Consider the following 14,410-nt stretch of genomic DNA (forward strand, 5'->3'; position numbering starts at 1 on the left):
CAATGGTCAACCAGAAAATGTTTAAATTTACCTATGGCCTGGAGGCGCACTCAATCTTGCTTTGAGTTGTCCTGCCTTTCTGGACCAAACTAATGTGTTTCTTAAATGTACTTGATTGATGTCTCATGCCTCCCTAAAATGTACAAAACCAAGCTGCACTCCAACCACCCTGGGCACCAGTGGTCAGGACTTGCTGAGGCTGTGTCTTGGGCACGTATCCTCAACCTTGAAAAAAAAACTTAAAATACTTTCTGAATTAACTGAGACCTGTCTCAGATTTTCTGGGTCTGCAGACCCTATACAGGGGAACCACTTTTTATCTTTTATACCGTATTCTTACTGTGCCTTTTCTATGTCTAGCTTTGTTTAGATTCACAAATACTTACCATTGTGTTCCAGCTGCCTATAGTAGTTCTCAGTACCGTCAAGTTCTGGACAGGTGTGTCGCCTAGGAGCAAGGCTACATCATGCAGCCCAGGTGTGTCGTAGTCTATGCCACTTAGGTGTGGGTAAGGACATAAAGTGTCCTTTCTCAGAATGTGTCCCCTTCGTTAAGTGATGCATAATTGTGTGGGGTGAAGGGTAATGGAAATCTGCCAGGTGGAGGCACGGGGCATTCGGTTCTGGAAGGGCCCCATCCTGGCCCCGTGGCTTCTCATTGGGAACCCTGAGCTCCAGGTCCCAGACCACCTTGGCTTTGCTCTGGCAGAGCACAGCTGGTGGCTGCTCCCGGGGTATCTGCTGCCTCTTCTCCAGGCAGGACTTCTGAGTCAACGCCTCCCCGGCCAGCGCGGATCACCTGAGGCTTTGCAGAAAACCACGCTGGACAGCTCTGGTGCCCCATTTCCTGTTTACTTCTAAGAGAAAAAAAGATCCAGTTTATATTATGTGATATTTTGACTTTTATTTTTTATCAATCACTATTTATTAATGTTTCTAAAAAGGTATGTTTACATTTCTCACAGTAAATACTGGCCTGGGAACACCAAAATTGCTATGTAGTTAAATATATCCTACTAAACTATATGTATGATGGGCTGGAAATTAAGCGAGAAAGAAAAAACAATAAACAGAATTAAGTCATTTATAAGATTTATCTATAAGTAACACAAAACATTATTCTAAGAATCAGAATTACATCAAACTTCAGTTTGAGCAGAAATACAGCCTCTTAGGTAATAGCAGTTCCTTAAAAAATAATGTAATTCACAGTTCTTTCTGAGAAGGGACAGTGCACACTTTTAGTGTCTTGCAAGTTCCACACATTTCTTTTTAAACATAGTTAAACTTGTCAAGAATTTCTGTGCTTCTCCTGAATTAGGGCGGCCCAGAATTGTGCAAGATACTTTTCTCTCTTTCGCATAGAGTTGGCCCCTAGACATCTCAACAAAAATAACCCATGAAAATGCCGATGACAGTCGCACACATCACTGGCTCCCTGGAAGGTTGTGGAAGGGTGAGGCTTGTCCATAGGTCATCTGACTGAGAACATACCACTGTCCAGAGCTTTCTAAGGAGCAGCTGGAAGTCAGATACTATGGGGTCTCACAGCCCCTCCCCCCCATGTTGTTGAAGCCCACCATCAAGCCCCCTTTGGTAACTGTGACTCTCCCAGCCACAGCTCACTAACATCTCAGGGTTCCAGCTGGAACCCCAGCCCACACCAAGCAGCTGGGACAGACTTTCACTGGGGCTGTTTGAGGGGGAAGGGGGCTCAGTGAAGAATGGGCTCAGCCTCATCATTATCCAGTGCTCTCTCTCATTTGGGACACACACACACGGATATTTCAATCTTGACACTGTATCTTGCAACTCTAAAAAATAACGATATTCTCTAATATTATCACATACTATGACCCTACACATAACACAATTACCAATGCCCTAATGCCTTCTAATATTCAGACTATATTAATCTCTCTCTTCTTCTTCCCAAAGGGTATCGTATAGCTCGTTTTGTGAAAGTACTGTCTAATCAAGGATGATTAGATATTTGGTTTATTTTTGGTTGTTATGTGTCCTGAGTTTTCTTTTTTCTTAAAGTTTCTATTGAAGCATAATATACATGCTCTTGAGTGTCTTTTAATCCAAATTAATATAACAGTACTCCTCTTAGAGCTTTTTATTAGAGTAAAATGTATAGACAGTAAAGCAACAAGCCTTAATAGAACAGCCCAGCAAGTTTCTACTTAATGTGTAAACCCAGGCATTCCACAGTCAAGATAGAAAGCATTTCAAGCACCCCAGAGTTTTCCTGGTGCCCTTTCTGAGTTCTTACACCCCATTGCTGCCTGAAACCATTATTTTGACTTTTATCACCATCTATTATTCTTGCCCATTATTTTTGATTTTTTTGTAGAGATGGGGTCTACCTATGTTGCCCAGGTGGGTCTCAAACTCCTGGCCTCAAGCAATCCTCCTGCCTTGCCCTCCTAAAGTGCTGGGATTATAGGCAGGAGCCACCGTGCCTGGCCTAACTCTTGCCTAGTCTTTAATTAATTAATTTATTGAGACAGAGTCTCGCTCTGTTGCCCAGGCTGGAGTCCAGAGGTGCCATCTTGGCTCATTGCAACCTCCGCCTCCCAGGTTCAAGTGATTCTCATGCCTCAGCCTCCCAAGTAGCTGGGATTACAGGTGCCCACCATGACGCCTGGCTAATTTTTGTATTTTTACTAGAGATGGGGTTTCATCATGTTGGCCAGGCTGGTCTTGAGCTCCTGACCTCAAATGATCCACCTGCCTCAGTCTCCCAAAGTGCTGGGATTACAGATGTGAGCCACCATGCCCAGCCCTGTTTTGTTTCCTATTCTTGAATTTATTTTGAATGATGGGAATGTACAGCGTGATCTTGCTTGTGTTTGGCTTCTTTAGCTCAAGATCAAGTATTTGAGACTCATGCATGTTCGTGCATATAGCAGTAGTTCATTTTTAGAAAATTACTGTTTATGATTCCATTGCAGGAATAAATCATAGTTTTAAAAATCAATTTTAGTGTAGATGGACATTTGGGTTCCATGCTGCACACAGTTGCTGTGAGCATTCTTGTCTGTGTCTTTGGAAGACTTAGGCATCCATATCTGTTGGATACATACAGGACTGGAGTTGCTGCATCAAAGGTTATGTTTAACGTTGGCAGATACTGCCAAATGGTTTTCCAAAGTACATTGCCAGTTTACATCCCTACCAGCCATGCATGAGAGTTCCATTTGCTCCACATTTTTGCCAGCTCTGGTGGTTGCCATTCTTTGTAATTTTGGCCAGTCTGGAGGGTGTGTAGTAATAGCTCACTGTGGCCTTTATTTGCCTTCTCTTACAAGTTATGATGTTGTCTATATTTTCATATTACTCTTGGCTATTTTGTTGTCATTTGCCTATTTTAAAATTAAGTTTCTTTGTCTTATTGATTCATAGGCATTTTAAAAATGTGTTCTGGTTATGAGTCTCTTGTTGGATTCCACATATGTGATCTCATTCTAGGACTTGCCTTTCTACTCTCTTAATAAAACTTCCTGATGAATTCATTGCAAATGTTGTCATCCGAGGAACACAAAGTCTAAATTGGAATGAAGTGTCTTCTATTGATCCGTATATTTATGTTAATACATTTTGTATTAACAAATAGCCCCTAGACATCTCACATGGGGTTTCACCCGTGTTGGCCAGGCTGCTCTCGAACTCCTGACCTCAGGTGATCCACCCACCTCAGCCTCCCAATGTGCTGGGATTACAGGCGTGAGCCACCCCACCCGGCCAATGTTTTCTGGCCTCTCTTTTCTGTTCCATTATCTTTGCACCATTACCACTCTGTCTTGATTATTGTAGCCTTGTAGTAATTTTTAATATCTGCTAGTGAGAGTTTTCCAGTGTTGTCTTCTTTTTCAAGATTTTGTGTCCTGTTTAAGAAATCGATGTCTCTCCCAAGGTCGTAAAGATATTTTTCTGTTACATCCTTGATGTTTTGTTGTTTTACCTTTCAAATTTAGCTCCTTAGTCCATCTGGAACTTGTTTCTGGGTACGGTGTGAGTAGGAATCAAAATTCAGTTTTTTACAAATAGACATTCAGCTGGCCCAGCACTGTGTGTTGAAAAGGCCGTCTTTCCCCTACTGCATTACATTGTTAGCTTCTCCAGGAATCCAGTGGTTGCATCTGTATGGTCTGTTTCTGGCCTCTCTTTTCTTTTTCTTTCTTTCTTTTTTTTTTTTTAAGCCGGAGTCTCACTCTGTCGCCCAGGCTGGAGTGTGCAGTGGTGCAATCTCAGCTTACTGCAACCTCCGCCTCCTGTGTTCAAGCAATCCTCCTCCTGCCTCAGCCTCCCAAGTAGCTGGGATTACAGGCGCCTGCCATCACACCCATCTAATTTTTGTATATTTAATAGAGACGGGGTTTCACCATGTTGGCCAGCCTGCTCTCAAACTCCTGACCTCAGGTGATCCACCCACCTCAGCCTCCCAACTTGCTGGGATTACAGACGTGAGCCGCCACACCCAGCCAGTGTTTTTGGGCCTCTCTTTTCTGTTCCATTATCTATCTTTGCACCATTACCACTCTGTCTTAATTACTGTAGCCTTGTAGTAGTAATTTTTAATATCTGCTAGTGAGAGTTTTCCAGCATTTTTCTTCTTTTTCAAGATTGTTTCAGCTATTCTGGGTCCTTTGCATTTCCATTGAAATTTGGAATTAGCCCTTTTAAAAGGCTGCTAGCATCTCAATTGGTATTGTATTGAATCTGTAGCTCAAATTTGAGAGAATTGGCATCTCAATATTAAGTTTCCAGCCCATGAATGTGATATATCCCCCTATTTGTTTAGGTTGTTTTTATTTTCTTTTCGGAGTGTTTTGTCATTTTTAGTGTAGAGTTCTTGTATATCTTTAATTAGATGTATTCTTAGCTAATTGATGTTTTCAAGACTATTGCAAATTGTATTGATTTTAACACTTCATTTTCTACGTATTTGTGGCTCATATTAGTTTGCTTTGGCAACAGTTTATTTAGCTCATTTTGTGAGTTGGGAATTTGGGCTGGGCTCTGCTGATGTGGGCCAGGTGTGGCTGATGTTAGCTAAGCTTGCTCCTGTGTTTGTGGTCAGCTGGGGGCTCAGCTGGGGGATGGCTGGTCTGGGATGGCCTCTGCTGGGATGGTTGTCTGTGCTCTCTTATCCTCCATCAGGCCAGTCCAGACAACAGAGTCCAGGAGAGAGAGCAGAAGCCAAAAGGCCCCTTTGGATTTCACCTGTGCTATATCCTATTGTCCAGGGCAACATAGTCACGAGGTCAGCCCAGATTCAACAGGTGGGGAAATAGATGCCACTTCTCAATGGGAGGAACTGCAAAGCATTGCGGCGATTTCTGCAGTCGTCACAGATAGGACGGCAATATTCACACTGAATTTAGCAACCACCTCTGGAGGGTTGGATCCTCATTGGAGTCCTGCACATGTTAACTACCCAGGCATGGGTTAAAGTTAATTTGCACACTCACATTGTGATAAAAACATAAGGAAATGTTTTCAAGTTTGTCTCTGGTAGACAACAGCCTGGGCTTTGGGGACAGGCAGAGCTGCATTCCAATCTTGGTACAGTCACTTTCTTCACCTTTAGGAGGAAGATAATTGGCCAGGCGCAGTGGCTCACACCGGTAATCCCAGCACTTTAGGAGGCTGAGGTGGGTGGATCACGAGGTCAGGAGTTCAAGGCCAGCTTGGCCAACATGGTGAAACCCCGTCTCTGCTAAAAATATGAAAATTAGCTGGGTGTGGTGGTGCACCCCTGTAGTCCCAGCTACTCGGGAGGCTGAGGCAGGAGAATTGCTTGAACCTGAGAGGCAGAGGTTACAGTGAGCCGAGATCTCACCACTGAGATTGCACCACTGCGCTCCAGCCTGGGTGGCAGAGTGAGACTCTGTTTCAAAAAAAAAAAAAAAAAAAAAAGTGGAAGATAATTGCCCCTAGCCTGCAGGGTTGTGGGGAGAATTAAGTGGGTGACATATTCAAAAGTCCCCAGTGTGGGTGGCTGTAGCCATCAGCAAGTATGAATTCTTCTTCTCTTAGCCCCGGAAGCAGCCCATCTTAAGGCACCGTACCTCCTCCTCCTCTGCCCCCGACACTGCAAGCTTTTATAACACTCATTTTACCTCCACTTCAGAGTTAAGCTGAGCTGAGCTACAGTCGACAAGCTGATATCTTGTAAAATTTATAGACTTTTTTTTTTTTTTTTTTGAGACGGAGTCTCGCTCTGTTGCCCAGGCTGGAGTGCAGTGGCCGGATCTCAGCTCACTGCAAGCTCCGCCTCCCGGGTTTACGCCATTCTCCTACCTCAGTCTCCCAAGTAGCTGGGACTACAGGCGCCCGCCACCTTGCCCGGTTAGTTTTTTGTATTTTTTAGTAGAGACGGGGTTTCACGGTGTTAGCCAGGATGGTCTTGATCTCCTGACCTCGTGATCCGCCCGTCTCGACCTCCCAAAGTGCTGGGATTACAGGCTTGAGCCACCGTGCCCGGCCTAAATTTATAGACTTTTAAGTGAACATTTTCCCTGTTCTTTTCTGTGGTTGTCTCTTTAGATTTTGGAGCCATTATATTTTCTTCCCAGGCCCAGGAGTCAAGCATTTTTTCTGGAGACTTTTGGAAAGCTCATAGACCCCAGTGGGTGGGTAGGATACCAAGGGTGTGGTTAGACTCACCCTCCTTGATGTTTGGGGGCTGCGTGTAGAAACATGGGCAGAGTTCTGTCGCTCAGAGAGCTGCTTGCCCAGGCTTGATGGGCCGGGGGTGGTGCTGGGCAGGGCAGAGGTCCCTGCTGTGATGGGCTTCTCTCTGGGCGGGCGGAGGTTCCTGCTGTGATGGGCTTCTCTCTGGGCGGGCGGAGGTTCCTGCTGTGATGGGCTTCTCTCTGGGCGGGCGGAGGTTCCTGCTGTGATGGGCTTCTCTCTGGGCGGGCAGAGGTCCCTGCTGTGATGGGCTTCTCTCTGGGTGGAGCAGAGGTTCCTGCTGTGATGGGCTTCTCTCTGGGCGGGCGGAGGTCCCTGCTGTGATGGGCTTCTCTCTGGGTGGAGCAGAGGTCCCTGCTGTGATGGGCTTCTCTCTGGGCGGGCGGAGGTCGCTCACCGTGGTAGGCTTCTCTCTGTGCTCAGACCCCGTCTTTCACCATTCCTGGGCTCAGGGGACCTGCAGCTTGGGCAGCTTTGACTCCTTTCCTGGGGAGTGAGGATCACCTCACAAAAGAAGCCTGTCATTTAAACCCTGTGTGTGACCTTGGGCACGTCGCTCTGCCTCCCTGGGTCTTTGGTTTTCCCCGCTGGGTGGTGGCTGTTACTAAAGTGATCCTGGTTCTGCGGACTCTGGAGGGAGGGGGAGCTCTAGCCCCTGACCTGGGCCCAGGAAACAGCTCTTGCCAGGCATCTTGAGCTGGCAGAGCTGAATGGTCAGGCTGGCTTTCAGGTGGCACACTGCTGGGGACACAGAGGGACCTCAGAGCCCAGGCCCCCGGCTCCAGACCGTGTGCAGGATGGTGCATAGCTGAGAGCCTGCTGTGAGAGTGGGCTTGGGGAAGGGGCCAGAGGGGTGGTAGGGAGGGCCCTGCTTCCCTTGGAAGAATTGATGTGGATGGGTACTTGAACTTCCCTCCCCTTCTTTCCTTTCTTTGATGCTTGGCTCAGGAGCCTGCACTCTGGAGCCGTGCAGCTGGGGTGAGATCCTGTGGCTGCCCCAGCTGGGTGTGTGGTCTGGGGCAAGCTGTGCCTCCTCTTTCCACAGCTGTCTGCTGGTCTGCAAGATGGGGGCTGGGACTGGGACGTTCCTTCTAGAACCAGAGGGAAGATACCATGGGTGCAGGCTGGGGTCCAGCAGGTAGCTCTGCCAAGCCTGAGATCTGGTCGGTTGGCAGGACTGGCCAGGTGCCTCCTCTGGGCTAGGCTGGGGTGTCCAGATGGTAAACACCCACAGAGGAGAAGGTGATGTGAGGGCCGCAGAGAGCAGTGGGGACACAGAAGCTGGTGCTGAGGGGGCTGGCTGGGGCTGCTCTGCCTGCAGAGGAAGGCATCCCTCATCCTGAGTTGCGTGAGCTCAGGCAGACCCCACTCCTGCTGTTTCTTAGCCATCCTCTGCTGGTTTCTGTGATCCCGGGGAGGAAGGCAGACCCAGGTTCACAAACCCTTTCTGTCTGTCCATTTTACAGTCCTCATAAAAAAAATTCAAGGTGCCCCCAGACTTTCAGGTAATCCCCCCCTCCGTCCCTCCACACGCCCAGGAGAACACCAAGGCTGGCGGGAACATCAGGGCTGCAGCCTTCTCTGCACTGTTCACTCAGGCCCTACAAACATCCTGTCCAAACAGGGGCCTGGCGGAGATGGCCCTATCGCCACCCTCCTGCCAGGTGTGGAAACTTCTCTGCAGCATTTTCAAAGCCAGAATTCCTTAAGGCTTTAATGTCAAGGGACTGGGACTGTCTAGAGGGGTCATGACCTCTGCATTGGATTGTTCCAGGAACCCATTGTCCTATGATCAAAGGAACTTAGAATCCTCAGAAAATGGGTAATACCTGCATAAGATAAGAAACAAATACAAAATACAAAAGGGGTAAACAGTCAGTTTCCTTCCTCCCTCCCCAGAACTGAGTCCCTCCCCAAGAGAGCCACAGTTACCAGTTTCTTGGGTCTCCTTCAAGAAATAATCCGTGCATATCCATGCATCTTTTTAGAAAGACAAATGGTAGCTTATTAAAGATACTATTCAGGATTGACCCTTAAAAAATTATTCATAGTACATGTGGAAATTGTTTTCATATAAGTGCATGCAGATCTAATGCTTTTTAACAGCTGCATACGATTAGATGGATATAGCATCAGTTTTGCTTTGTTTTGAGATAAGGTCTTACTCTGTCCCCAGACTGGAGTGCAGTGGCGTGATCACCGCTTCCTGCAGCCTAGACCTCCTGGGCTCAAGGCATTCTCCTGCATCAGCTTCCCAAGTAGTGGGGACCACAGGTGCATGCTACCATGCTTGGCTAATTTTTTAAATGTTTTTGTGGAGATGGAGGCTCACTGTGTTGCCTAGGCTGATCAGCATCAGTTATTTAATCACTGCCCTGCAGGTGGGATTTAGGTTGTTTCTGGATCTTTGCTGTCACAAATGCAGGTGCATCATAATCTGTGATGTTTCCTGTTTGTGTTCATGGGGGCATCTAATCTATCAGCAGATGAGATCCCTACAAGAATTGTGGGGTCACAACTTTTTTTATTTTTTGAGACGGAGTCTCGTTCTGTCACCCAGGCTGGAGTGCAGTGGCACGATCTTGGCTCACTGCGAACTCCGCCTCCCAGGTTCACACCATTCTCCTGCCTCAGCCTCCCGAGTAGCTGGGACTACAGGTGCCCACCACCACGCCCAGCCAATTTTTTGTATTTTTAGTAGAGATGGCGTTTCATTGTGTTAGCCAGGATGGTCTCAATCTCCTAACCTCGTGATCTGCCTGCCTCGGCCTCCCAAAGTGCTGGGATTACAGGCGTGAGCCACTGCACCTGGCCCACAACTTTTTTACACTGCAATGCATTATTATTATTATTATTTTATCACATAACATGACATTTTCTATTTTTAGTTGTGCTCTTCCAAGGCATGAATTACATCCACCTCATTGTGCACCCATTACCACCATCCACCTCTGGAAATTTTTCATCTTTTCAAACTGAAATTCTGTCTCCATTAAACACTAACTCCCTATACCCCTACTCCCAGCCCTTGGCACCCACCATTCCATTTTCTATCTCTGTGAGTTGACTACTCTAAGGACCCCATACAAGTGGAATCATAGTCTTTATCCTTGTATATCTGGCTTGTTTCACTTACCTTGATTTTATTTTTAAAATTTATTATTGTTTATATATATATATACACACACACACATATATATACACACACACACATATGTATATATATGTGTATATATGTATATATTAGATAAGGTCTTGCTCTGTTGCCCAGGCTGAAGTGCAGTGGCACGATCATGGCTCACTGCAGCCTTGACTTCTCAGGCTCAAGTGATCCTCCTCCCTTAGCCTCCCAAGTAGCTGGGACTATAGGCACACACCATCATGCCTGGCTAATTTTTAAATTTTTTGTAGAGATGGAGTTTGGCTGTGTTGCCCAGGCTAGTCTTGAACTCCTGGCCTCAAGCAACCCTCCCTCTTTGGCCTCCCCAAATGCTGGTATTATAGGCGTGAGCCACTGCATCTGGCCTGGATCTATTTTTAAAAGAGTCTTTTAGTCTTTAGTCTTAGAGTTTTCTGATCATTCTACCTTTTTCAGTACTGTTTTTGTTTGGGAGGAGAAGAGCAGTTCAGGAAGTGTCCACATGGGCAGCAAGACAGAAACCATAGGGTCGTCCCTGACACCCCACTCCATAGTTACCACCGTCCTGACGGCAGTCAACAGGAGTTCCCTCCTTTTCTTTATAATTTACCCCTGAACATTCTTGCCTCACTCTTCTCTGTTTCTGAGCCTCACATGAAAGGCTGTGTGCAGTACTCCCCTGTGGCTGCCTCTTTCCCCAGTGCAGTGCTGGTGTGGTGCTGGTGGGTCCTGGCACATGGTGGCAGTGAGGTGGCTGGCATCATGTGGTCACGCTGCAGGCTGTGGACCCTTCCTCTCATTTGTGGGCACTTGGAAACCACCTGGAGACCACCAGAATACTCAGTGTCATGGGTGTGGCGCCTTCTGCTTTACCAGGGGACAATGAGTGGTTTTCCAGAGTGGACCTGCTCTGTGCCGCTCGGCGTGGGAACAGCGGGGTTCCTGCTAGGTAAGGGTCATGCTCACCCTGCTACCAGGCCCGGAGCCCTGATGCTGTGAAGTCAACCATGGCAGTGTGTTCTGAAGCAGGGATGTTGCGGGGCCATGTCACTGCCAATCCCAGGAGGCCAGAGAGAACCTCTGGGTCGAGGCTGGGCTGTCAGAGTGGGAGAGCACCTGCGTCTCTCTTTCCGCAGTGCTGCTGAGAACCAGCAGATGGGGAAGGCCTTGTTCCCCTTGGCCTGAGCTCCTGCAAAGCAGCAAAGTGGACAGAAATGGGGAATTCTCGAAAAGCCAGAGGAAAGAAGAGGCAGGGTAGGCGTGGCTGAAGGCTGCACCAGCTCCTGCTGCTGAAGGGATGGTTGCCAATCCTTCCATGGATTTGTCTGCCCCTTTGTTAATTAATTTGGAAAGCAGTCACCAAGCATCTTGTATGTGCCAGGAGACAGGGAGGTTGTGTTTACTGAGTACCAGCTATTTGCCATGCACTGAATCTTACATTCCCACTTATGAAATGTGGGTGGGGAGGGTTACTTGCCCATTTTGCAGGCAAGGACATGGAGGCTCAGAAGCTGAGTGACTTGCCCAAGTGCCCCAGCCAGTGAGTGGTGGCCCAGCCACACACCTGTGCTTCCAGCAGTGGAAGGACATGCCTGTGCTCGTCTTGTGAGCCTGGTAACATCTGCTACATAGAGGTGGTGTAAGGGGAGGTGGCTAGTAAGGGTTTGCATTCTTCCTTGTAATTTCTCTAAGGCTGTGCCCCTGGGCTGCCTCTGTTAAACTCTTAGAACCTCTTTTTATACCTCTGGGACAGGGGAATCATCACACCGACCTCCCATTGTGATGTGAGCTTTACATGAGATGATATACACCAAGAGCCTGAAATATTTCACCTAGCCCCAGATTTTACCAGGGACCCGGTCTGTGCTGTGTGCTGGGCACTGGAGACCCTGAAATGATTAGGATGATTGTTGGCCCATGAGACCCTCCCAGTCTGGTGGTTGGGACAGGTTGCCACCCGACAGGGACGTTGTGGTGGAAGGATATGAGTGAAGTCAGAGGAGGGAGCTGCTTTTCCTGGGTGTTAGACAGAGCCTGCTGGACGGACACACAGGCAGGGAGTCACATTTGGACTGGCTCATTAGGGATGGGTAGTTGGATACTTGCCAGTTGGCCAAGGTAGAAGAAGGGCATCCCAGCATGGAACAGCGTGTGCAAAGGCATAGAACAAAAGAAGGTGTGTGTTCCTGGGAACTGAGTCTGGGCTGTGCTGTGAAGGCCCTGAGTCTCACTCTAGAGAGAGGCACTTTATCCTGTGGGGCAGTGGCTTTTCCATGGGATCTGTGGAGCCCCAGGGCTCCCCAAGATGACTCTGGGATGTGGAAGGCCAGAGCATTGTGAGGAAGACTAGGTAAGATGACATGATGAGGGCTGAGTAGGAGTTAGTTTAGATATGGAAGTTAGGGAGACCCTCTCTGAGGAGGAGAGACCCCCAGAAAGAGAAGGAGCCTGCCCTATAGAGAATGGGGGCAACAGTTGGCACAGGGAGAGGTGGAAGATTCCAGGCAGCAGCATGGCAAATGCCAAGGTCCTGGGGCAGGACTGAGCCCGAGCAGGTCCTGAGGGGAGAGAGAGCGAGTTGAAGAGTGAGTCAGAGAAAGGAGGTCACTAGGGGAGGCGGGCAGGGCCCCACTGTGTAGGACTTTGTAAGGAAAGTGGGGACCATGGGGGGCCATAGGCGCAGGAACGATCCAATCTGATTTGTATTTGTGGACAGTCATTCTATAGCCCCGTGGGTGATGAGCTGGAGGGCGACAGCATGGAGGCAAGGAGTGCAGGAGGGAGTGGTGGAGGAGGGCGTGGCCGGTGGACTGGGATGCCTTTGGAGATGGCCCTGTGCGTGATGGATTGGAGGGAGGTGGGGGATGGGGGATTGGCCTGGGAGGGTCCTGAGGATGGTAGGGCGTTTGTTGACACAGGAAGACCCAGGGAGGGGGCGGCTTGGGGGAATCCGGAGCTGAGCAAATTCCAGCTGGGGAAGTGCCAGGGAGACATCTGGGGTGGTTTCTTGGCCAGCTGTGGGCATGTGCATGTGACGTGGGGGGTGGGGGCCAGGGGAAGGTGGCATTGGAAGCTTGGAGATGAGATCAGCCAGGCCAGGGTGTGTCGGAGAATAGAAGAAGCCCCAGGGCTGAGACTCCAAAAGTCTGGTGCTCAGGAACTTAAAAAACACGACAGAAAGAGAGAGCGAAAGAGAGAGAGAGAGAGCGAGTGCCAGGCAGAGGCTAGGGGACCTGTGAGAGGTGGTCCTAGAAGAGAGGAGGTGGCTGCTGGGCGGAGCCTTGGAGAATCAGGGTGGAGGGCTGGGGCCTCTGGACATAAGATGAGGGGTACTCACTCACCTTGCTGGGCTTTGCCTGGCTCTGCCTCCCACATTTTGGATGGCACCTGGCAATGCCACTCATGGTACCTACACAATTTCCCCTCCTGCTGCAAGTGGGTGACCCTCCCAGCATAAGGGTCATAGTTCCTGAGCTTTGTTTGAGAAGGAAGGTGGCCAGGAGAGAATGGGGGTAAACCTACCAAGCGCAGGCTGAACCCTGGCACCTGATCAAGGAGGAGCCGGCAGAGAGCACCATTCAACACCCACGAAAGCAGAGCATCTCTCGGGCTGGTGACGGTTAGAGTCTCAGAGAGGACCTTCAGGATTGGCTGCATCAGGTCACCTGTGTGACAGACATGGAGAAGCTCAGGTCTGGAGAAAGGAGGAGAAGAGGGGAAATTGAGGCTGGTGACTTGCTTTACATTTGTACACTTTTTTTTTTTTTTTGAGACGGAGTCTTGCTCTGTCACCCAGGCTGGAGTGCAGTGGCATGATCTCGGCTCACTGCAACCTCTGCCTCCCGGGTTCAAGCGATTTTCCTGCCTCAGCCTCCTGAGTAGCTGGGATTACAGGTGCCCGCCACCATGCCCGGCTAATTTTTGTACTTTTAGTAGAGACGAGTTTTCGTCGTGTTGGCCAGGTTGGTCTCAAACTCCTGACCTCAGGTGATCCGCCCACCTCGGCCTCCCAAAGTGCTGGGATTGCAGGTGTGAGCCACCGTGCCTGGCCATTTGTACACATTTATGGGGTGGGTGCATGTGAAATTCTGTGACATGTATGTAATTCATAGTGATCAAGTCAGGGTGTTGAGGGTGTCCACCTGACTACAGTGCATTTTTGTTATGTGTAGTCACTCTGCTTGGGATTTCTAACTCCCCAACTCGTCTGTGAAATAGGAATGCCAACAGTTCTCACTCTTAGTAACTGTGAGGTTCGTGTGCTGTGACCCTGCCTGGCTGGTTGCTAGCACTGCTATATTTCAGCTGTTACTGTTATCTTCATTGGGCATCCCACTGATGTCATCTGGCTAAGAGCCAGGGACCGTAATTTCTGTAAGGCAATCTTGGAAGAAGTTTAGGGAGGAAGTATTTGGTCCTGTAGAAAAATGTTGTGAGTTTGAGCTATGCAGAAGAGGATAAGCCGCCTGGGCAGAGTCACCTCCTGCCACCAGAAGTATTCAAATAAGGAGAGTCTCCCACATGGCCAGAATGTAACAAGAGGGGATGAGGCATTGAGTGGTGGCA

At 48.7% G+C, this 14,410-nt stretch overlaps 1 protein-coding gene across 26 annotated transcripts in view; it reads left to right on the top strand.

The window, feature by feature from the left end:
• The window catches only part of FBLN2 (fibulin 2), a 111,173-nt gene that overhangs the window by 61,399 nt on the left and 35,364 nt on the right, over positions 1 to 14,410 (top strand). The window lies entirely within an intron of this gene.

The sequence above is a fragment of the Macaca mulatta genome, chromosome 2 (assembly GCF_049350105.2).
Source record: "Macaca mulatta isolate MMU2019108-1 chromosome 2, T2T-MMU8v2.0, whole genome shotgun sequence".
Classification (NCBI taxonomy): domain Eukaryota; kingdom Metazoa; phylum Chordata; class Mammalia; order Primates; family Cercopithecidae; genus Macaca; species Macaca mulatta.